Below are 27,099 nucleotides of genomic sequence, written 5' to 3'. Positions count from 1 at the left end.
AATACTTTGACTTATTTTGAGCTGTTTACGGACATTTTCAGTTTCCATTTTTATTAGTTTTTTTTTCTATAAATATCAATACAATTTTATCTGTAGTGTAAAAAAGCTTGAAAATTTAATAGAAGACTCCTAGGTTATTGTTTCAAAGGCAGATGAAAAAAATTTAAAATCCTTATTCACAGTGTTTATTTATAAGCATTGAAAGTTCAAATCTTGATAAAATAATGAAAAATCACAAAAATTAGCAAATTATTTTGAGTTGAGAATTCATAAAAATTTTTCTTTTTAAATCTAAGATTTGAAAATGTAATACAAGATTGTCGATAAGTTAGTCTACTTTCATCAAAAAAAAATTTCTACAAGAAAGTAAAATTAAATTTTTATAAGCATTTAAAGTTCAAATTTTGACAAAGTTTATCAAATTTATAATTTAATAATTATTTTGTAGTTAAAAATGTATATAATGTTTAACTTGTACGGCTAAGGATTGAAAATTTAAAACAAGGCTCCACGTATATAGGTTATATATGAATTACTTTATTCACAATAATATCATCAAATATACTTGGTAATATCATAGGCTGACTAACCGTTTTCGCTCAGAATCGTTTTTCTTATACAATGATATTATATCATTGAATTCAAATTTAACACCATCTATTGCAGTGACCCACTTGTAACCTACAGTACAGCAGAGCGACCTCCACTTATCCACCTTTTTTTTTTTATGGTTTTCGTTTCAAATAGACTCGTATGTAACTCCATGGCATGGACGCTACCGAATAATCGGACCATGGTAGCTGCACGCCAGGCGGGTGCCTTATCGGACACTCGCCTCACGGAACCCAGAAGAGTCATTAGAACTTTTGCCATCTGCGAGCTATAGGTCCGCCGTATACTCGTATAGCTGACCGCTTCGTCATAACATAATTTTTAGTTTACGAATATACAATCTATTGAAGAAACGTAGAAACAAACCCTTCAAAAAAAGACAGTTTCGAACGCGGCGTGAGCCTTGACGAACGATAAGTGGTTTACACAGATTAGCGGACATTTAGTGATAGTATGAAGATAAATATTTATATCAATTTTATTCTTGTGACTTTCTGATACGAAACAACCTAAGAAATATTTGATATTAATACCACCTATATAGGCACATAGTATTTTGTTTTATGAAATACGATATAGGTAATGTAACTATCGTTTCCGCGTCTTTATTCGTATATTGTATATATACATGTTATAGATAACAATCCGTAACAAAGTGATGATAATATAAAAAAATAGCTGCGTTTGGACTTAAACTTGGCAATGAGATATTATAAACACATATACACCATATTATGTAAATAAAACGACAGTATCATATTGTACTGTGTTTACTAATATTCTCGACATAATGCATAGCGGAGAATATTGTAATATACCTAATTTATAATCATTATAATTTTCAGTGCAACGCTGCAGCAATGCCGTGACTATGGTGCGCACTTGCACACTATTTGCATCGACCATCGACGTCGCGCGACGTCATCGTTATAATATTTATATAATATCATATTCTTGTCGTCATTAATAAATTACGTGATCGAAAAAATCGTATAAAATATAATATATACGGATACCATTATTATAAGTGGTTTATGAGCAAATTTTATTATTACTATTTATATTATGATAAATTATATTTTGAGACTTGTACGTTTTTCGAATATCCTGGCAAGATCGCCATCTGTGACAACTCGAGACACATTGTTCGTGACTCGAGAGTCATGTGGTTACCCGCCGCTTTGAGCAAGGTCGCAACCAAGAGCCGAGACCCGAAGGGCTGGAGCGTTGCGGATTTCTTTTATTGTAATAATATAATGAGAGGCCCTGGGTCAAAAAGATGGAAGCACAGGCATCGCAGTAATAATAATTATAAAATAGAACTCAATACACAATGTTTAGGTAAATAAAATTAAATATATTAAGATTAAGTTGGTGCCAAGAAAGCTTAACGGGCGTATAACTCGGACTTATAAAATAACAAAGACAATAATAACATTTGACCAAACGATGATATGTTTAATAATAATTCTAGTAAGAATAAATGATAATCTCCAACGGCTCCTCTAGGTTATCGGTCGTTCGCTCAGAGCGTATATTATATATAATTTAATATAAATGTATAATTCACTAGGTATACGTTGTACCGCCAGATACATAAAAAATAATAATCATAATGATCATAATAATAGTACACCGGTCGATGTCTGATCACCCTTTTTCACCAAACGTTCTTCCCGCGAACATCGCCGGGAAAACTTCAACGATCGCTACTCTATGTTTTCAAAAGAAAAACGCTGATATACAATAATAATTTGCACCCACGTGTCACTGTTGGCGGTAGGAAGAGAAGAGGAGTGAGTACGTAAACCGACGGCCGTCGTTAGCCGGTCGTCGGTCTTGGGAACAATTGGTGGGAGGCCGGTAATATACATAGTGTTAATAATATAATTATTTTACGAATATTTATTTGATTGCGGGCAGATGTGATAGAGTGTGCGGACAGTGGTGTTGGAAGTGTCGCAAACTGACGTGCGACGCATTTCCTATACGGCTATACCCGATAATATAATATACATTTAAGATTAATATATACGAATGACCTTAACTTAACGTTCAGTACATTTTATTTAGATTTAGAATATCTGCACAATAATAGTCTATTATAATTTATAATAGCTACAATCAATGGTAATAATCGTTTTTCGTATACCTACAATGATTTTATATCATTGGATTAAAATTTAGCATAACCATTACAGCGACTCACACGACACATTATGTTCAGCAGAGCGGTAACCACTTACCCACCTTTTATATGACTCTAATTTTAAAAATAAATGTTAAATAAAACTTTATGCTTAATATTTCATGTATTTTAATACATATTTACAAAAAAATAACATAAATTATAAATATTTAAATATTTTGATTTTTTTTGTATATGAGCCATGGTGTGCAAACAATTTGAACCACTCTGTTGATTTTTCCAGATCGTTTGTATAAACTATACCTATACTCATAGGTTATAACCAGGTAGCTAGTTATAATATGTTGGTATATAATGGTATATATTCTATAAACTATATTGCATTTTGAACTTATCCTAGATATCCTAGAATAAAAATACGAAAAGATAAACGGAAAAGGAAAAGTAACAATTATAGAAAAATTAAGTGTATAGGGTGAATGTATGAGGTGATATTCTACGTAAAATATTGTATGGACGGGGATGTCGATGAATTTATTATTACAAATATATTCTAAATAGACAACATCGTATAACTGTGTAATAATACTGGGGGGACGAGGTGGCCGAGCGGTCTAACGTGACGGATTCGGCACAGCCGGTCCGAGTTCGATCCTCGACCACCGGGCGGCATTTTTCTCCGTGCAAGTCACGGTGTCCGGAGAACAAGTGCCGCCATCCCCCCACCCGGGGCACGGCAGAAACCTACGGGTGCCCCATTAGATATTCTGCCGAAACACAACACACACGTGTACCAACCTACCCAATATAAAAACCTACAGTGCTCTCCCCCACACCCAATGGCCTATGTTGCCGCAAGTTAACCAACAAAAAAAAAAAAAATACTACATCTAGCCTATAATACGATGATAGTAATAGCTTAGAACCTTATATTGCAAAAAGTAAATAGATAGGTGAATGCATATAATTAACAAGGTGAATTTGTTCAATAATACGAGATAATTAATTTAGACAGTCATACACTCATACCACATGCTAGAATAACTCAATATATAAATGTATACAATGTATACATACATAATATATGAACGCTTTGAATCGCAAAAAATATTGTCGAAGTGCATACTACCATGGACGTTGTACATCGGATCCTCTTGTGTAAAAGACAGTCTGACACGACGATTCTGTATGATCCTTATATTATTATAGAATGATATTTGTGTAATCCCTTTTTTTGATATGCATCGGTTAATAGTGTTAATACGTAATGTTAGATTATTGATGTGTTTATGATTTTATTTTATTTTGTGATGTGTGATAAAGGTGCCACTGGTAATTTATTGTGTGGTTTTTACCGAATGTCCTGATCGTAGAATTTTTGAAGTAGAGGGGGTCTTAAATGTATTATACTTTTGTATTATACTATATTGGTATATGAATTATAACGGTGTCGTCTGGCGCCACTGGTAATTGATTGATTGTCTTGTTTTTACTAAACGTCTAATCCGGAGAGGTGTTTAATATTATACTTTATGTGTTGCATGTGTCGCGTGTAAGTAAAAGGATTGCGTATATATAATATGTATTTTGAATCACCCCACATCCCATACGGCCATCGCCACTAGTATTATCCTGTGTTTTTATTGTATAGAAATATTATATAATATATTATATAATTATAAAGTCTTGATTTTTTATTTTTTAATCCCTATACTTCAGTATCACTATTCACTAGTGATGCTTAACGCCAAATCTAGGTACCTATATATAGCTGGTAAAAATTACCGTTTTAATTTAGCTAAATGATATAACACTTATAATACTGTATATATAATTTGCGTAGTCCATCATCGTTCTAAAAAAATCTGCAGATTAAACATTGAGGTCAATGATCTATAAGTCTTGATTTAAAAAGTGTTTGTTAAAATATTTTTTACATGGACATCTATTTGGATAATCCATAATAATTTTGGGGCAGTGGTGTAGGATTACGACAAATGTCAGCATCTTATTACTATGCAGTACCTACATACTTTAACTAAGCGGAAACTTTCAGAAGTATATTTTAAAAATAAAACAAAACGAAATATGAAGCAGATCATTGAACATTGGACATAAGGTAATAATATGTTGATAAAATAAAATATTATAATCTTTGAATATTTTACAAAGACGCGTACAGCATACACATATTATATGTGTAATGTGTATAATAAGTATACTTATATATTATATTTTAATAATATATTATAACAATCGTACACATTAACGAACGCGGGCGAAAAAAAAATATTTTACGTGGTCATCAAATTCCGGGGCGTGGCATAGTACGGAGAAGTGGCATCGTCACGCACGAGCCACCGCCGTTCGCCGCACGTAACAGAGACTGCTTTTGAATACTTCCTAATTTTGACAAAATTTATCAAATTTATAATTTAATAATTATTTTGTAGTTAAAAATTTATAAACTATTCAACTTTTATAGCTAAGGATTAAAAATTGAAATCAAGGCTCTACGTAAATAGGTTATATATAAATTACATTATTCACAATAATATCATCAAATATACTTGGTAATATCATAGGCTGACTGACCGTTTTCGCTCAGATTCGTTTTTCTTATACAATGATATTATATCATTGAATTCAAATTTAACACCATCCATTACAGTGACCCACTTGTAACCTACTGTACTGTAATCCACTTAGCCACCTTTTTTTATTTGTTTTGTTAATAGAATTAAACGTTCATATAATGTGTATGTTTATTTTGATTAGGTACCAGGTCTTACACTCGATTGTCTCGCAAATTTTTCGGGTTTGAGTATAAATTAATAACAGGCTACGTTTGATAATCAAAACATTGATTTTTATTCAAGTAGGTATATTTCATACATTGTGTACATATATAGTTCCCTTATGATGACTAAATTCCGAGTAGAATAAAATTAATATTATATTAAAATATATATTATGGTCATGTTAAAATGCGTAATAACTTACTATAAAAAAATAGCATTGTCAGTTTTAGCGTTGAGCATCTGAGATTATTAATGTTACCATAGTAATATTATGTTTCTAAATGTCTGATAAAATGATAGAATTTCTTTAGTTTTTAGAAGGTCGATACGATCTCCCATGTATGAGCGTCTTTTGGTTTACAGGCGTTAGATGATGAAAATGTCACAAACGTCTCTCTGTCAAGCGATACTTAATACAACGTAAATTATAATTATTGTGCCATCTGCCAATAAATATTGTATACTTCATCATTAGAATTTACCAACGCCCCCCCAGCTTTTTTTTCACGCTATAGTTATGTTGGTGAACCAAGTACAACAGTAATCTCTATTGGTCAAAAGAAACACGTATGCACCATTTTCTCGGATTCTGGCCTAAAATATTGGCAGCCACGAGTGTTTTTGACATAATCGAACAAGTTTTTGATAGTTTTCTCGATCAAATCACCATGTAAAAATCGATATACGATTTCCATGTACGATGAAATAATCGAAGAACACATTTGAATCTAATTTGGTGGCCGGTGGGTACCTCATAGGTATACTATCTTAAAGTAATATATTATAACTTATTATTATACCAAGGTTTCATTTTAAGGATAGGTACTTAAATACCTACGTTAAATATTTTATGCGAAAGTATAAACTACGATAAATTGTGCTGAAGATCGCTAATAACTCATTTAATACAAAAAATCATTGTTTAAGTATAATTGTGTCCACATTTAAAATTAAAATATCTATAAAAAAAATGATACGTCTACAATAATCGAGATCAATTGTTTACTACGGTATTTCATATTAATGTTATATTTTGTACATTATAATAATTGTATTCGTAGTTTTGGACTTACGCATTACGTCAGCCTATTTCTATATAGATACCTTCCAAGGAAGTATGTTAGGCTAAACTGAAATCATTCGATAACGCATTTTGTTGATAATCCCGTATTTTGCGCACAACAAATTATCACCTAAATAACTTATTATTCGAAGGTATTTCAAAACGACTCGTTGGAAAAACACATTATTGTTTTTCGTACGTTCGTTATGTTACCAATGCAGAATTGCAACCCATAATAATATTTTTATAGATAAAAATAATCGCTGTCGGTAATTTAACGTGATTATTTGGAGCTAAAAAATATGTAGGTATGAAAAATGTACAATTGTGTTTATTTTGTTAAAATAAAACTAAATTTAAAGACAATTTTCATTTATTTCTTAAAACCAATAAAATCGTAATAGAATTAAGAAAATTATTTGTTATGTAAATGGATTCCGATTGTGAAAAATATAATGATTCCATTAAGGGTTTCGGTTCTCAGATGTTCTCTAGGAACTGGTATCTATCTATTAAAAGTTACTACTACTAAGTAGGTACATTAAGTATTTATCTTTAAGCATATGTAATCATAATTTCGATAGGTAAGACTCGTCCATAATATTACTATAATATTATAAGTATTATACCATATTCATCTGCATTATAGTAAATATACCAACGTATTTTTAAAAATTTTATAGATTTTGATAACACTATCGAAGGTCATACATTTAATGTATACGTTATATCGGAAATTACTAATTGATTTACAAACAATTAATCTAAAATATAATCATCTATATACTACCTATCCATATTGTATTATTTATTTAAGAATTTGTATTTGTAATTTCTGCCTTATTTAGGTTGAATATACCTAAGGTACATAAGATAGTTAGGTTTAACATAAATAAGATATAAATGTATAACTATGTTAAGGTACTAATTACTAAATAGTAAACCATGTCTGTATACTCTGTATGAATCATGTATTTAGGTATATTTCTATAATGACTAAAATTTCAAGGGTCAAATTATAATATTATGTAAGCTCTCCAAGTAGATGTTTGTCTTTATTACAATTTCATAATATAAGTAGATAAATTATTATTTTTTTTTTTATTTATTTATTATTAAGCCACAACAACAAAGATTATTGGTTGATGTTAAATTTTACATATAAAGATAAAAAGGAGGGAAAGTTATACAATTCAAGTTTGGGGCGTGCAGGCTTATTTAGATTAGGTTATATAATTTAGTTAATTTCAAAAAAGTGAGAATCTTATGGATGTTGTCCGGATCAGGGCCGAGAGCTTCGTAGAGATAATATATTATTATATTGTTACCCATTAGTTATACCGCATAATATAGTCTATAATATAATATGCACAACCCTACAATATTATTGGTAGTGACTAGTGGGGGACACTTTTGACCATTCTTACTTGAATATGAATTCAAGGCTTATTGGCTTTGTAATATTGTAAAATATTACTACATGCTTACTTTATACTTTATAATATAACTATGTAGGGCATGGTCCAAAAGTCCAGTACTTACGTGGTTCGGTGAATTAAGTAATTTGTACGAAAAAAACCTGCGACGTTATAACACGTTCGTTTAATTCCTTGCCACATGGTATGTCAATTAGATATAGTAGAAGCGTTCTGCACTGGTTTACCAGTACCTACCGTATAATATAATATTACAGGTATAGGTATAGTATATTACGGTGGTGTCAAATACGTTGAAGTTCAGTTTTGTATTAATAAAATATATATAACAAATACACGCACGCATATAAATAAAAAACAATATTATAAGCAATCATTATCGGATAATATTTCCGAAATTGTAAGTGTGGGTGAAATGGCTGACAATGTTTTTCATCAAATAATAACGCCAGCTATAATAAGAGAAATATAACATTAATTTATTACTTAAAGAGGCATAATTTATTTGGTATAATAGGTCCCTATGTAAGAAATTATCTGAACTTAAAGTTATTATTAATTAGACATAAATGTAACACTAAAGAATGATCAAGTGATTATGTGATCGGCAAAAAAGAGAAAATTATTAAAATAGAAATAATAATAGAACATAACATTAGTAAATTCAGCTATCCTAACAAAATGTGCCATAATCGAAACAAATAGATAATACTGATAAATTAATATATAAATTAGAAAATAAAAGAAACTAAGATAGTAAGCTCACCGAAAAACGTTGATATTATTTTAGTTGTAATTATACAGGTATACTGTAGTTTATAGGCATGATGGTATATTATGTAGCGTGTGCTTATTGTATATACCTTAGGACCTCTCTTCAATATTGCAAATAATACATTTTGTGCCTAATTTAAAAATAAAGACGCAAGTGACTGCAATTAGTAGCCAAATATTTTAAGGTCTTTTACCTAAATTGAATTGGTATATACTATATTATTCATTACATTTTATAATTTTGTTTAAAACATTATAACAATATTTCAAAAGTAGATACAATATTCATAATAAACAAACATACAAAAATATTATATGTATATAAGTGGTATCAGGTCAATTTTTTTAAATTCATTATATGATATACCTTATACCTATTTACGTGATCCATAGATTATATTTAGACGGGGAAATTTCGTACGGGGAAACGTATTGGACGGGGAAATGTCTTACGGGGAAGTGGCTACGGGGAAATGTCTGACGGGGAAATGGCAGACGGGGAAGTGTCCATGAATCATATTATAAGTAAATGTATGCCAGTATATTATCGGTATGTGTACCTATATGATAGCATCTTAACAATATAAGCTAGAGAGTTGAGCAATATTTGGCCGCATTATTTTTTATAAGGTTATTAAAGTAACACATTAAAATTGCGTGACAATATAATTGTATTTTCATTGTGAATATAGTAGGTATATTAATATATTATCACCAAAAATTATGATTAGGTAGGTATATAGTATATACTACAGACTAGGTACCTACCTACGATTTTTATTATGTTATGACTTATGCCGTAGGTGTGTATGTATTTGTGAGCCATACCTAATCGGTAGAATACTACAATAATATTATATGAATTGGAAATTTCTTTAAAAATTGTACACCTATATACTGCTCTTCATAAGAGATAAATTAGTTTTTTGATTTCTTAATTTTTGTGATATTATAATTTTATAAAATATTATCAATGATCAAACTATGTGCTTTCAATGACAGTTTTCCCGCTGTTGCCACATTCATAGCTGTAAAAATTACATATAACGTATTATAGTTGTACATTTTAACTATCATATTGGATCGTTAGACCGGTGTTTCAAAAGTTTTTAGTCGATTATTTTATCTAAAATAGTTACCCAGCATAATAGCTGTGGACCGAGGACGCACTAATACTATTCAATATAATTTGTCGATTAGACCGCGGATGTACTCGGGATATCCTCACCTATACTACCGGAATCCTCATAAGTATAAATAACCATACAAATTTAAGTATATAAATTGTAAATGTATTAATGATATTAATAGTATGCAGTGGCGGCTCGTGGTAGTTTGATATGGGAGTGCGATAAATTTTTTTTTGAAGTGACAGTAGCCCCCCACCCCCACTGATCTTCGATGAATACTAAATCTATGAATTTGACTTAGACGCCACTGAGGCACTGACCAACAATAATGCTTATATAATTATTATATTACTCATAAAATGATATATTTATCTACAAATAATAATAATTAAAATAATATGATGTAAATAATATCACCAATATCACCGATATGGATAACAAAATAATATACTTCCAGTCACGGCTGTCGGTCTGAATTTCTTTAGCTATTATTAGACGTAAATATCAAACTTGTTGCGCTGTTAATACAAAATCGCAGTTCGCCGCCGAAAATGTACGATGAGAATATTATCGCACTATAATAATAATAGTCCCGCCGCGGCTCATATCAATATAATCATAATAATATAACCCGTATAACACACATTATATTATAGTGTGCACCACGTACCGCATAGACCATACAGTATACAGTTAGACGCTCAGGCTTCGTTTAGTTTTTAGATTATTCTTATCGCATTGGAATAATTACCGGACTAAGAAGATATTTTCTTCAAATATTAAACTTTCAAACACAATTATGAATCATATAAATTATTTCGAAAGAAATATAGATCATCGAGACTTAAGTTACTATAAGAAGTATAATTACGAATATAATTTTGTTTTAAGAATGTACTCAGGGAGTGCGGTGGCACCATCACACCTTAGCATGAACCGCCACTGGCATAATGATGTCATTAATTATTTAATCGATGGTCATCGAGTATGATTGTGACGGGAACTACCCGTTATAAGTACGACTTATATTTTTAATAATTTTCTATGTATGTATCGTATAAAGTAAATATTACATTTTTTGTAGTGGCCGAAAAGGGAATGGTACGATTTTAGACAAAAATAAATGTGTCCAATGAATTATGATCATTGTGAATAAATTGAATATTAAAATAATACGTTTCTATAGTTATATTCTACAATATAGACCACTGTCCGTATCCGGACCTCAGACACATTTTTTACGGACCCTAATGGCTGCGTAATTATATATAAAATATATAAGTAATATAGTATTTACATTACATTTTTATAATAAAATTACGAATAAAAATATTTTCCGATATTGGGAGTATGGTATACATAATATATATTATATATACGTGTCTCCTTCACCGAGCGTTACGTTGAAATCCCATCGCTAAATCGCTCATATAATACAAACAAGGTATTTTGTGAACATTTGGCTTTAAACATTAAAAACTTTCTACGGAGATACTACTTGGAAGGGAAGTGTTATATTTTATGAGTATGTTTTTAATTATAAAATGTATTTCATTTAATGACAGAATACATATTGTATTAGGACTTTTTGATAAGTATCCGAGTATTTCGAATATTTCACTCTCGCTCGCCTAACTGTTGTCCGCGATTTTGCTAGGTATGATATTTTGAACACTAGATAAAGTTGATTAAGAATTTTAATAGAATAATTTGTTTGTCACAAATTAAAAACCATTTGTCAGTTAATATATGTATATATTACGATAGATACAACAATCGATTAAGTAAAAATATGCTTGTAAATATTTTAATTGTTTAATTATTATGAAGGTCCATAGATATGAAATCAGTGCAATATAGCACCCAAAGGAAGTCGACATGCATATTTAAATATCTACTAAAATCTCTCAATTATAATTTATAAATAATATTAGGTACATTTGCTCTATTGTTAAAAAAACACATTTAAAGCACATTATATTTATTTAAAATATTTTATTATACATATTTTTATAAAATTTAAAACCTTAAAATAAAATATCACGTTTCTTAATAATATTTTTACGATAATGTAAATTGGCTAGTATGAATCTACACATTATATTAAATACTTATAAAATAAAATAATATCTTAAAATCAACAATTGTAACTATGTACCTACTGGTAAATAGCGGATGGACGGGGTCACGGGGATATAAGTTGTTCTAAACTTATGTTTAGAAACCTAAAAAGTTTTGTTATATTTTATCATCCACATATTTTTTTAAAAATATTTTACGTTATACAGATATTACATTTCATAATGCGAAGGGTGGCTCCTTTGAATAATTTTGAGTTTAAGTGGGCTAACCTACGATTTTGACTCCCCATGAGGACAGTGATCGAAATAAAGGGGCTGATTAGGTACCTACGTTAAAGTCTCTCGTATTTTATGTATATACTTAATAGTTAATACGTATGAACATTTGATTATAATTATAATTATAGCTAATTATAATTAATAATAGTATAGGTACCTATTACTGTCCATCTAGTGTCTACTTATATATTTTAAATTAAATTCATATGTATTTTTTTTAATTATCTGCTTCACAATTATTTAGAGTAAAATTGTGGTTTTTGTTTGTAAAAAAAGGAGCTTTTCTTCACCATAAGAAACTTTTTATAAATGGTATAGTGTAATTTTTTTTCAAATACTTACGATTTTTAAATAAGAAAAAATTCCTGAAATATAAATTTAAATAAATTTACAATCATACAAAAAATGTGAATAAGCACGTTCGGTCAATAACTCTATACATAAATACTTAAGGTCGTAGGTAAAATGTTTTTAACGGAGATACCACATAAAATTACATTATTGTTTTTTTATACAGTCACCTATTATCAAATATGTAGGTATAATATAATATTAAAAATTTAGCTAAGATATGACGTTAAACTACAGGTACCTATAGTAAATCTAATCTTTGGTTAGAATGACAAAAAATAAAATTGTCCCACCAAATTCCACAAGTTACGCTAATAGTGGGGTACCTATCGATTTATCATAATATTATAAAGCGTCGCACGACGCTGTGGATAGCTGTCAGTTTCATGGTTCTTCGTAAGCATCCTTAACGAACGGAAAATAACTACAAACTCACTCAAGATGATGAACGTAAAACTTTTTATAATTTTCCTCGTATTTTACAATTTTGGAACTTGGAGTTGTTCAGAATATATTCCAATATCTACCGCTTGTGACAGGTAAAATTGGTCTTAAATTATATTTGTGTTGTCTTTTAATTCCGTTAATTGCGTTCTTTTGGTACAAATTCACTTATCGATGGTAAGAGACCAAAATAGTTTTGTGTTTTTATCATTTTTTTTTTTGTGGTATAAGTACATATAATTTAATATTCTATTTTTTTCAACGTAATTTTTTTATTTTTTTTTACAATTTAAATGGCACTTGTTAGAAATGGAAATTATAATTTTTTCGCCATGGACATGGTACTTACTGAGTTTGTTCATTAGGACATATTAATAATATTGTTAATTTAAATAATACTTGAATTATCTAATTAATGATATAGATAATTACAGTTTACTTAAGACAAATTAATTTGATATATAAAATTAAATAAATGTATACTTGTTAAATCATTATAAAACCAAAAAAAAAAAGGTGGATAAGTGGATGTCGCTCTGCTGTACGGTAGGTTACAAGTGGGTCACTGTAATGGATGGTGTTAAATTTGAATTCAATGATATAATATCATTGTATAAGAAAAACGATTCTGAGCGAAAACGGTCAGTCAGCCTATGATTTTACCAAGTATATTTGATGATATTATTGTGAATAAAGTAATTTATATATAACCAATTTACGTGGAGCCTTGTTTTAAATTTTCAATCCTTAGCCATAAAAGTTAAAAATTTGTAAATTTTTAACCAAAATTTTTAAATTTTTAACCAAAATTTTTAAATTTTTAACTACAAAATAATTAATAAATTATAAATTTGATAAATGTTATCAAAATTTGAACTTTAAATGCTTATAAAAAAAAAATTGTGCCTATGTATTTTTAATATTTTTCAACTGCTATTAGAACGATATATCAGGAGCCTTATATTAAGTTTTCACGCTTTTTTACCCAACAAAAAAAATTTATTGATATTTATAGAAAAAAAAACTAAAAAAATTGAAAACTGACAATGTCCTAAACAGCTCAAAAAGAGTCAAAATATTTTCAACATTTTATGGTGTATAGAAAATGCTAATATAAACATTCAGTCAAAATTTCATGTCCCTACGGTCATTTGTTTTAGAGTTACACCAAAAACCAAAATCGATTTTCTCGAAAACAGATTTTGCGTAAAAATTCCCGTTTTTCCTTAATTTTTCTTTTGTTTTTCACGTCGCTTGTGAAAACTACTGAGAAATTTTTACTTTTGACCCCCCAAAGTACCAACTAGATTCTTTTTCCTATCAGAAAAGTTACTATTGAAGAAAATCCAAGCACTTTTACTGTCCTAAAAGGTGATGACAGACACAAAAATAAAAAAAATAAAAAAAAAAAAAAAAAAAATAAAAAAAAAAATAAAAAAAAAAACACACATCATTGTAGAATCAATACATTCATCGCTTCGCTCAGAATCTAAAATGTATTTTATAAAATTTCTAATTTTAGATTCTGAGCGAAGCGATGAATGTATTGATTCTACAATGATGTGTGTTTTTTTTTTTATTTTTTTTTTATTTTTGTTTCTGTCATCACCTTTTAGGACAGTAAAAGTGCTTGGATTTTCTTCAATAGTAACTTTTCTGATAGGAAAGTGAATCTAGTTGGTACTTTGGGGGGTCAAAAGTAAAAATTTCCCAGTAGTTTTCACAAGCGACGTGAAAAACAAAAGAAAAATTAAGGAAAAACGGGAATTTTTACGCAAAATCTGTTTTCGAGAAAATCGATTTTGGTTTTTGGTGTAACTCTAAAACAAATAACCGTAGGGACATAAAATTTTGACTGAATGTTTATATTAGCATTTTCTATACATCATAAAATTTTGAAAACATTTTGACTCTTTTTGAGCTGTTTACAGCCATTGTCAGTTTTCAATTTTTTTAGTTTTTTTTTCTATAAATATCAATAAAATTTTATCTGTTGAGTAAAAAAGCTTGAAAATTTAATAGAAGGCTCCTAGGTTATTGTTTCAAAGGCAGATGAAAAAAATTAAAAATCCTTAGTCACAGTTTTTAATTATAAGCATTTAAAGTTCAAATTTTGACAAAATACGGAAAAATTACGAAAAATAGCAAATTATTTTGATGAGAATTCATAAAAATTTTTCTTTTTAAATCTAAGATTTGAAAATGTAATATAAGATTACTCATAAGTTTGTCTACCTTTATCAAAAAAAAAAATGTCTAGAAGAAACTTAAATTAAATTTTTATGAGCGTCTGAAATTTATATTTTTACAACATTTGATATTTACTCGATTTCTCATGTAACAATTTTCTTATTTTATTGTAATTAAAAAACGAATGACTGTAGATACTTGAAAATTTCACTGAATGTTTATATTAGCATTTTCTATACACCATAAAATGTTGAAAATATTTTGACTCTTTTTGAGCTGTTTACGGACGTTGTCAGTTTTCAATTTTTTTAGTTTTTTTTTTTTATAAATATCAATAAATTTTTATTTGTTGGGTAAAAAAGCGTGAAAATTTAATATAAGGCTCCTGATATATCGTTCTAGTAGCAGTTGAAAAATATTAAAAATACATAGGCACAATTTTTTTTAATAAGCATTTAAAGTTCAAATTTTGACAACATTTATCAAATTTATAATTTATTAATTATTTTGTGGTTAAAAATTTATAAATTTTTAACTTTTATGGCTAAGGATTGAAAATTTAAAACAAGGCTCCACGTAAATTGGTTATATATAAATTACTTTATTCACAATAATATCATCAAATATACTTGGTAAAATCATAGGCTGACTGACCGTTTTCGCTCAGAATCGTTTTTCTTATACAATGATATTATATCATTGAATTCAAATTTAACACCATCCATTACAGTGACCCACTTGTAACCTACTGTACAGCAGAGCGACATCCACTTATCCACCTTTTTTTTTTGAAATAAAACCTGTCTTAAACGATATTCTATGATAATAAAAGATAAAAGTTTAAATGTAAAAATTTTAAATATTTATTATTTATAAGCTATTAGTAATAAATTATAATAGCTTATATAATTTGTATTCAAAAATAATTTATTTCCAAATTCTGAAAAAAAAATTATTTTGATTTATTTTATCAACACCTGAATAAAAGTGTAATAATAACAAATAAAAATAGAAATCATATTTTACTCTTAAGGCTGTTGGAGCAGACAATTTGGAATATTAGCATTTTATTATATATGGAATAGGTATCTATAAACAATTGGAGGTTAATGTGATAGAGCTAGGTTACCTATAGTTACAACTTAATATAATATAAATTATATAATTGAAAAATTATAATATTTGTTTTTTGAATACATTTTTTAAGAATAATTTTGATTTCTAGGCTTGTGAAATTAAAAAAATATTTTTTGATAGGTAATCTAGAAAAAAACTAATAATAATAATCATATAGGTACTTAAATGTAGAATAGTGATAGGACATCGCGGAAAGTACATAAACATAAAATAATATATCAACATTGACAAAAGTTTCATTATACAATTAGCTAAGGTTTTTAATACAATGTGTTTTAAAATTTTCGCTACTTCCTTATGTTTTAATATAGGTAGGGACATTTTATATTATACTGTAAAAACTCTTATGCTGGGTTGAATGAAATATTGATTAATTTAATCGTCTTTAAAATTTAACCAATCAACCACGGGCCACTAAATCATGTTTAAGTAACAATAATCCCACTATTGATTCAATAAATGTTGTTTAGTCATTGTTCATGCAACCCGGCATTAATCCTTACAAAAAAAATTAAACGTAAATATCTAATTGATATTCATGTGGAATATATTTATAGTACAACAATAATTAAAATTATATTACAGTCATACATCGTTATGTGTTTTCTATGATATTGTATTTTATTTAAGATGTTCCTATAAAGTCGGTCAAAAAATATCGTAATAAACAATAATATGTGCAATTTATACACAATTTTACTTAACTATATTTAAGACAGAAACTTACATTTCAAAACACGCCTCAATTAAGTTCTAGAAGTGGATATCAGTCAACCTTAAGATTTTTACAGAATTAAAACTGGCCAGGTCAAAGACTCACATTTTTTTTCTCGCAAATTTTTTTTTTTAATGCGTTATTTGGTATACGGCCATATTTTTAATTTTAATGGGTTTTCGATAACTGATACATGGTCGCGACCGCGAACTACAGCGCATGGCAGTCTATTGTAAAAAAACAATTTTATAATAATTATATTTAAAAATACAAGTAAATTAATAAAAATGTGTATTATTTTAATTCTAAAATACTTTAATACCTATTAATTATGAAATTAACAAATATTAATGATAAAATAAATAATTCATTCGATTTTAATTATATGGAAAATAATATTATAATGATTATTAAAAAACAATCTGAAATATGAATAATTATTTTGAATTTTAGCATGGTTTACTAAAATGGTATTAAATTAGTAGTAATAAATAAATAGGTAACAGATAGCTTAAAATGAATCCGATGATTTTTAAAATTCATTGTGTACCTAAAGTCAAATGCAATGATATACTTACCTATACGTAAAAGCTTCAAGTCCTCACGATTATTATTTTTGAATTACAATAAATAATAAGTAATTATTCATATAAAAATCCAGTTTTGTCAACATTTTAAATTTAATGTCTAAAAAATAAAATAATTACATTTTTTTTTTTGTAATATCGACGAATTTCTTTATACTTTAAACTTCAGATTCTCATAACAGAATATGGGTTTCAAACGAATAAATTCTGCTCGTACCTCTATATAACTTTTTGATATTTAAAACAAACTTTGAAATTTAAAAGGTGTATTATCATTTATAATTTAAGCTCAATGATTGAAATTCATAAATAATGAGTAATTATATTATAAAAAAAAAATTACATCCAATGTTATATAAATGGGCTATTCCTCGGACTCACGGAGTGTATTGTAGAATTTCATCCCGTTCGCACATTATAGAATAATAATTAACTTGTACAATATAAGTATTTTATGACTTGTTATTATCATTATTGTGGTGAATGGCATATATAACTACGATTTTATATTTTACTTTTTCTGTTGTAAGCATGCGCGATTATAGATAGTAGGTACCTATATATCTATAATATAAACATATTATATGGCATATACTATTACAGTGATCCATAATATTAGATACACTCTTGTACTCTATATAGGTACTATAATATCATATTATTATCTTTAATTTAGTGTTTCACCATAGGTAGCGCATTTAGTCTTGTCACTGATTTTTTGAATAATAATGCACCCAAACAAAAGAATACAGAGTAACTTGAACGTTTAAGATAAATAAAATATGTTTTAATTTAGAAACACTTGCTAAAGGGGCTGATATATTAGGTATATTGTCTGGAATGGTCTTATACTCCCCGTCACACAGTGGTTTACAATATTAGGTATATTATAATTATTTATCAGGCATGCTTTTAGGGAATTTTTTCAGATAAAGATGTTACGAGTAATAATAAAAAAAAACTAAGCCGTCATGGGACACCTGGCAGATGTGAAACATCAAACATTTTCTTTTGGTTATAAATTTGAAAATTGAAACGCCACGGTCGACGGGTAGTCGACATCTATAACATTGCCCTGGTCACCAGTGTCGACTACTCGTCCACATATATATATAGTGTTCACTTTGACGGTTCATAATTTTGATCGGCGATGAGATAACATTTTAAAATATATTATAGGTGATCAGGTACTGTCTCAAGAATCTAATGATATAATATTGGTTTTTCTTTTTTGTTCAATTTTAATTTATGTATTTATTTTTTACCCTAAATGACGATGTCTTCGAACGTCAATAACAATAACATACCATATATTATACTCTATTATTGTTGTTACGTCTGGATATAATTAATTTAATAACATTAATAACCTTTTAACGTAACATATCTTCGAATGTATACAGCGTGTTCCTTCAATATACAGAATGATTGAAAATCATAAAATTATTTCCATCACTAATTATTGAATTTATTTTTGAAATAATAATTATTACGAGCAGTACCATCAGTATTTATATTTTATTTACTTCTACTCTTTAATTATTTATATAAAAATAAGATTAATCATTATTAATTATATACAGAGGATATAGGTGAGCGTATGCGCACGTAGAGAGGAGATCGCCGAGCTGAGGCAGATTCGCAGATTGAGCCGACGAGCCACAGAAGGACTCGCTCCCGTACCACGCCATATTATTTTACATCAAAATAATTTTAAAAAATAACGTAATAGTATAGGTACATAAATAAAACACTTTTTAAACATGTTCTCAGTCGTTTCGGTCGGTCTACAGCCTTCACAGCCACACCCATAAATACATTAATACTATATTGAGCTAGATTTTCCAGATATTTTTTTTTAAAACTAAGAACACTTTTATTTTTAAAAGTTTTTGGTATACCGATGTTTATTAAAATCATAGCTATCATATAATTGAACTAAAACATTTGGTTGTACTAAGCTTATGCTGGACTTCTAACAGATGAGCTTTAATCCCACCAAAATATATTGAGAAAAAGTCATGGTTTCAGTTAATTTGATATCTTAATAATTCTCCTTATTTTTATACAAGGATTTTGTATATATTTTCACATCTACTAAATTAACAAATTAAATGTCTGACAAAACCTTTAATGAAACTTGTACTTGTAAGTTTTATAATTTATAGTTTATGTTTGGTACCTTTGAACTTAAACTTCAAGAAGGATTATCTTTAAAAATAATACAATATGTAAAAAAAAAAAAATAGATAATAGTTTGGAAAAGGACATTTAAATTTAGTTACAGTGAATATTATTAAGATAAAATTTATAGTAGATTAATTAAAAACAGTTGAGTTTAATTTCATGAGTTATATTAATATTAATATTTTTATTATTTTTGTTTCAGTCAAATTTACTGTAACGGAACATTACTGCATAATATTCAAATGTTTGAAGTATTTAATGATTCTAAAACATTCGTCGACATGAAATTGAAATTACTTCCTAATGTGACCAAACAGGCCTTCGACACGAAGATGGAAAACTGGAAATATAAACCGACCAAAGATCTTCTGACGGAGTTCGTCAAAGAATATTTTGAAAAAGAAGATTCTGAATTCGAAAAATGGATTCCCACTGATTGGATCCGTGAACCAAAAGCTTTTAACAGTATTAAAGATGAAAAATTAAAAAATTGGACAATCGAAATAAATGCAATATGGCTAAATCTTGGTAGAAAGATCAAAGATGACGTAAGTTTACATCCAGAGAAATATTCAATAATTTATGTACCAAATCCCATTATAATACCGGGTGGTAGATTCCGTGAAGTTTACTATTGGGATTCCTTCTGGATTATTAGAGGGTTATTGATATGTGAAATGCATATTACAGCGAAAGGAATGATTAGTAATTATATCTCAATGGTAAAAACTTTTGGACACATTCCAAACGGAGGAAGAATTTATTATAGTAAGCGGTCACAACCACCCATGCTCATCCCGATGGTAAAGAGTTATTTAGATTCTACAAATGATATGCAATTTGTAATTGATAACATCAATAAATTGGAAGTGGAATTCAAATACTGGCTAACACAGCACAACGTGACGATTCATAAAAATGGAAAACATTACACGCTTGCAGTTTACAAGGATGAGTCCATAGGACCACGACCCGAATCATACAGGTAAATTCAGTTTTGTATTTCATAGAAGTTGTCTCAAATTTAATTTATGGGCTTATAATTATTAATTGATGTTACTGATTATGTCTGATTGAACACTAGAATAGGTGGAATAAATAATTCACGTTTTGTTATAATTTCAAATGTATTTAATTTTTATATGGCACTGTGCTTCATTATATTAAGTAATTACGAGGCTGGGCAAGTTAACGATTTTTTTTAACTCGTTAAGTTAAGTTAAAATTCACTCGTATTTTTTTGCTAACTCGTTAAGTTAAGAGTTAACTCTGAAAAAAAAGTAACTTAACTTAGTGTAAAAATGAAATTTGCTAATTTGCAAAAATAAAATATCATACACATAATATGGTTTATTAGATAGTTTTTCTTTACACTCAAGAAAATTACTGGGGAAATTTAAAATGATACATCAAAGTAAAAACCCATTCAAAAATTTGCATTAATCTTCGGACGAAAATTATCTTAATTTAGATACTTTTGAAATAAAATTAACTTGAAGTTAACACGTTAATCTTGAAAAAAGTAAATTATTAAGTTAAAAATTAATTTGAAAAAAAAAGTAACGAGATAACTAACTTAATTTTAACTTTTAACTCGTTAATGCCCAGCCTTGGTAATTACCTATTTGCCTACGAATCATACATGTTTACTCTGGGTTAGCAAATGTTTAATTTGGGTTTTCATGTTTTGTATTATAACAGAGAAGACATCACTAAAGCACAAAACCTTACAACGGAAAGTGAAAAAGAAAACTTTTTCTCTGAGCTCAAGGCTGCAGCGGAATCAGGTTGGGACTTTTCGAGCCGTTGGTACATCCTCAACGGAACGAATGAAGGTAAATAACTTACTAGTTTTTGTATTTATTATATATATTTCCAAAGACATAGTGATGTAAATATGTAATATAATAATAATTACAATTTAGTCAAATAATATAATTTTGATACAATATGTAATAATATATTATATAATATGTAATTCGATTTCGTATATAATAATATGTATCTAATATGTACTACGTATTCGTAATATTAATTAGGTAGTGTTCTTGTAACCATTACACACACACTTTACACACACACACACACACACACACACACATTACTTGGAATGATTAAAATTAAAATTCACACACAGAAAAAATTATCAAAAAATTATATAGATATAATAATCGGAAAAAAAATGGAAAATTAAAAAATATACTTATTGACATTAGCCAATAGTAGAATTAGGAACTAGGTATTTGTAGGCATCAGTAATAGTTATACTATTTTAGCTAACCCTTTCTTAAATTATTGGGGGAGAGTTAACTGAATAATAGGCTATGTTAATAGGCTATATGCCTCGTATTATATGGGCCCAAATCATAATTACATTTTTAATTAAATATAATTTTAACTAAGTTAATTGTTTTTAACCAACCATTTTTAACTTAACTAGGTTATTAAAAATATATTAGTTATTTTTTAGCTCAAATTTACTAACATCTTCTTAGATTAACTTAACTTAACGAGTAAAAAAATCTACTTTTTTCTCTTTTCGTTAGATAGTTAGGTACGTTAGGTAGCTTGTATCCTACATACAGTCTATGTCATAAACGATGTGTACTTAAAATGTATCATCCGTCAATTATACTCAATTGATACACGTTACATTTTTATATTATTTCTAGAAACATGTCCACAATATAATATAATATATAATATATATAATATAATATAATATAATATGAAGCATATTGGTTTTAATTTATTTTTATCTGTCATACGCATAATTAAAACTTGATCCCGAGTTTGACGTATACGATAGTATAAGACGTCTCAATGAATACAATATAATTAGGTACTTCATTTCTGATCAAGATAATATATGATCTTCATAATCCCCACATTGGTTGGAAAATTATTTAGTTTTGTTACTTATTATTTTAATTTTTTTTTTTTGTACCTAATTTACATTAAAAAAATGTAATAATTGAGCTAAGAGGTAAACGAGCGATGTATTAAATATTTAAATATATTTTACATGTGTATCATAATAAAATCGGCAAGGGGAGTGAGATAAAGTTTCACTTTATCGGATAATAGGTAATGTCTTAGGATATGATGTGGTCAAAAACGTTGCATACAATAACTGATGTCATTGTATGATTTCAGGAAACCTCTTAAATACAAAAACGAGGTCAATCATCCCGGTAGAGTTAAATTCAATAGTATATTGGAATGCAAAAATATTGAGTGATTTCTACCGAGAGATGAATAACACAGTTAAGGCATCGATATATGAAAAGATATCATTGCAGTGGATTGATGCGGTGACAGCAGTATTATGGGACGAAGAGGTCGGCTCATGGCTAGATTTCGACTTGATTAATAATGTAAAACGAAATTTTTTTTACCCAACAAATTTATCACCATTATGGACTGAATGTTATGCAAAGAACAATACCAATTACCTTGTAACAAAGATTCTCAAATATTTGAATAATGCAAAAATACTGAATTATGTGGGGGGTATACCTACTACGCTGAGGGAATCTGGACAACAATGGGATTTCCCCAATGCATGGGCTCCTTTACAGTATATAACGGTGATGGCGCTAGACAACACCGGCCATAGAGACGCAAAAATCTTGGCGTCCAAAATTGCTTCCAAATGGATCTGTAACAATTACCTTGCGTTCAAAAGAGAGAACAAAATGTTTGAAAAAGTAAGTCTGAGTTGATTATAAATGTATATTTATCGTTCACAACAATCATAACTATCATAACTATTTAAAACAAATACTTAAAGTAGCTAAAAAAATTTTTGCAAACGAATATCGACTGGTCTGCCGGACGGTAACTGAAAATAGTTTAGATGGTTTAGCTGATAGGCGGGTTTTACGTTATTTGTAGACTGTAATTTTTTTTTAATACTTTTTGTCCCTACACCTGCAGACTTATTTTAATAAATAATATTAACGTTGGTTGTCGTGTATACTAATTCGCCACATGTTTTGACAGTATCTAGTGAATGCAACTGGAAAAGCAGGCTTAAGTAATGGAGAGTACCCTATTCAGACCGGATTCGGATGGACCAATGGTGTAATCCTGGAGCTTTTGCAGAAGTACGGGTTCACCGCATCGTCCGAAAAGTGGAACATAACAACACCAATCTGCAGCGATGACTAACCTAAACAAAATTTTAAATAAATCTTCATAATTGATGATTAGTTCCTAATTAATGTTAAAACAAATTTAACAATAATAATATATAATATAAACGTATAATGCATTTGATTAACTTGAACCAAACTACAATCAAACTCTAAATTTGTATTTTTAATACAAAATGGTATATCAATATTTTGCTGCAACTTATTTGTTGAACCTATAATATAAATATCATATTAATATAATGAACAAACAAATTTAAAATTTAATAGATAATTTTAGTAGGATTTTAATAGTCTGTATATATTAAGTTTTAAATGGAAACGTTACCGTATAGTTGTGAGTAATTTGAACGTTTTTTGAATATGTTTTTTGATGGTTAATAGTGGATAGTTTAGAATTTTTATGTGAAACGTCAGTCTTAGATTGTTAATTAGAATTTAACATTATATTATAAATATTTTTTGTATCATACACTGATTTTCATTTAAGTTAATATAAAAATATCTGGAATTGGTGCTAAAAAATAAGAAATAACTAATAAATAATAACATATTAACAATAGCAATTTATATACAGAGTGTTAAAATTGTATATGAACAGATTTTACCATGAAATATTAAAATTAGGAAAAAATGACCTATGCAATTCTTTTTTTTAATCATATTATTAACTAGACAAATTAGATATTAAATATTTTTTTATTTATTAGAAAGCGGAGGTATAAAGGGTAACTTCTAGAATTAAAGTGGGAGTTATTTGTGAAATAATATTCATGTACTTACAGTTTTTAATGCATTTTGACGGGTCGTTTATATTGATATGTCAACAATATTTCAACGAAATTTCGACATTTGAATTTCGGTTGTAATTTGTAAAATGTCATCAGCTAGTGATTACAATAGTATACCGTATACTATACGTATAAGTTTCTGTCAAGCGTCCTATACTTTTCTCTTAATTATAAATTAATTATAACTTAATTATCAATATCGCAAGACAAAAATATAAAACAAATTATAATCATCTTAATATGCTTATTAGTACACAAGACTGGCATACAGTTATAAATTCAACAGATATAAATAAGTATTGTACCTCTTTTAGCAAACAATTTTCTGAACTCAAAAATTTATAATCTTACAAAATAAAACTTAAATAATGGATTACATGAGGACTAACTACTGCCAATTAACACATTACACAGAGATAAAATGTCAATTAAACTCTGTAAAAGGCCTTTTGATATATAACTACAACCTAAGCACAATAAATATATAGGAACCTAATAAATATTTTAATAACTAACGTATACTATATTAGTATACTATGAGTATACTATATTGCAATGATGAAATTAAGAAAGCGGGCAAAGACACAAAATAAGTGTGGACAATAATTGTCAAGTATTATTATTAATGATCTAATATGTGAAAAAATTAATAAAGCACTCATAGTTAATACAATTGGTACGATCTATAATTGTGTTTTGAATAAAAGAAATAAAATAGACGGAATATTGGTAAGTACTATAAAATATTTTATTTTTAGTGGTTCAAAAAATGTGTCCAAAATTAAATTAAATATATGTTCAAAATAGTAACAATATTACGCCTATTTCATTTCTTTTATTCAAAACAAAATAGACCGTACCAATTTTCCAGTTTTACTCGGTTTTACTTACATTTAACTTTTAATTTTAGAATAAATTCGGCACCAGGCGTATAACTTTAAAATATACGGAATAATTTGCATATTTTACAGCGATGAGTTCGGTGCGGTCACAGCTCTCGAGATTTTTACTATTAAAGGTATTTTATTATTGAAACCAACGAAATACCGTTATTTTCATTTTAATTCTTTACCAATACTTTACCAACAAACTTGTGTTTTTGTTTTCTTTCAATCTACTTTTGTTTTTATTTTTAGATTTATTTACAAGTGAAGGAATTACATAAATGTTGAGGGATATAAATATAAACGTTCAACCGTAATACCTCTACACAGTTGTTTACAATTTAGACTATATATTAATATGTCTTAATACCATTTTAGCAAAAAGTGAAATATAATACTGACCTATCTATATAAATGCGTAACCAAAAAAGGTTTCCTTTGAGATAGTAAATCTTTTGCAAATACATTTCGGCATATTTATTTCATATCAGATTTTAAATAGGTAAACGTTTCAATTTCTTCAACGAGCAAATATGTAGGTACCTAATAACATATTGTAATAATATAAAGAAGATTCACTAAAAATAAGTCACTCTTACTTCTATATTGACATTTTGCATAAACCATCTATTTATTACACATTTTCATTAATTGTCTTGTATAGTTGTATAGTATACATGTAATTATTCTATTTTGGCGAAGTAAATCGATGGCACGTGAAAATAATTGTACACAATTTTATTGGAATGATATAGGTAATAATAACTGTAAATTTTTCTAATATTATATGGTATTTTGTCGTCGGTAAACGTTTGGTAGAATAAACAGCAAATCAAAATATAATATCGACCTATCTATTGGCGGTTAGTTTTACATCTCGGTATTATACCGAGTCTACGAACTGTCTATATTACGTCGTCACACCATTTAATGTAAGTTTAAAAATAAGTTCGTCTGCAAGGTTTTAGTTTTTTTTGAATTTGAAATGCATCCATACGAAAAAATAACTATTTTTTCATTACACCATAAAGAGGACGATGACGTCGTTGATCAGCAATAAAAAGATAATGAAAAAACTCAATGTCCGGCTCATTATTGTCATCGCAGCTTCGAAAAATGCAAATGTTCTCCCATTGTACCTAATTTAATCATTGTCATCATCCAAAAAATAATGTCTTAATTAAATAGCATCAAATCAAAAAATTAACACTGAGTTAAGATACTTTAGGTGGTATAACAACGTAAAATATATTATAAGAAATAACATAACTTGAGGTGGGTAAATTAACCCCAAATGTTACCAATAACACGCTATGCACATACAGTTTAGA

General features: G+C 28.1%; 1 pseudogene; it reads left to right on the top strand.

Moving 5' to 3' along the window:
- Positions 1 to 13,071: 13,071 nt before the first annotated feature.
- Positions 13,072 to 27,099, top strand: part of LOC132937003 (trehalase-like) — a 52,256-nt pseudogene continuing 38,228 nt past the window's right edge.

Source organism: Metopolophium dirhodum, chromosome 1 (genome assembly GCF_019925205.1).
Source record: "Metopolophium dirhodum isolate CAU chromosome 1, ASM1992520v1, whole genome shotgun sequence".
Classification (NCBI taxonomy): domain Eukaryota; kingdom Metazoa; phylum Arthropoda; class Insecta; order Hemiptera; family Aphididae; genus Metopolophium; species Metopolophium dirhodum.
Note: the sequence above shows the minus strand (reverse complement) of the source record. Positions and strands in the feature narration are given on the sequence as shown.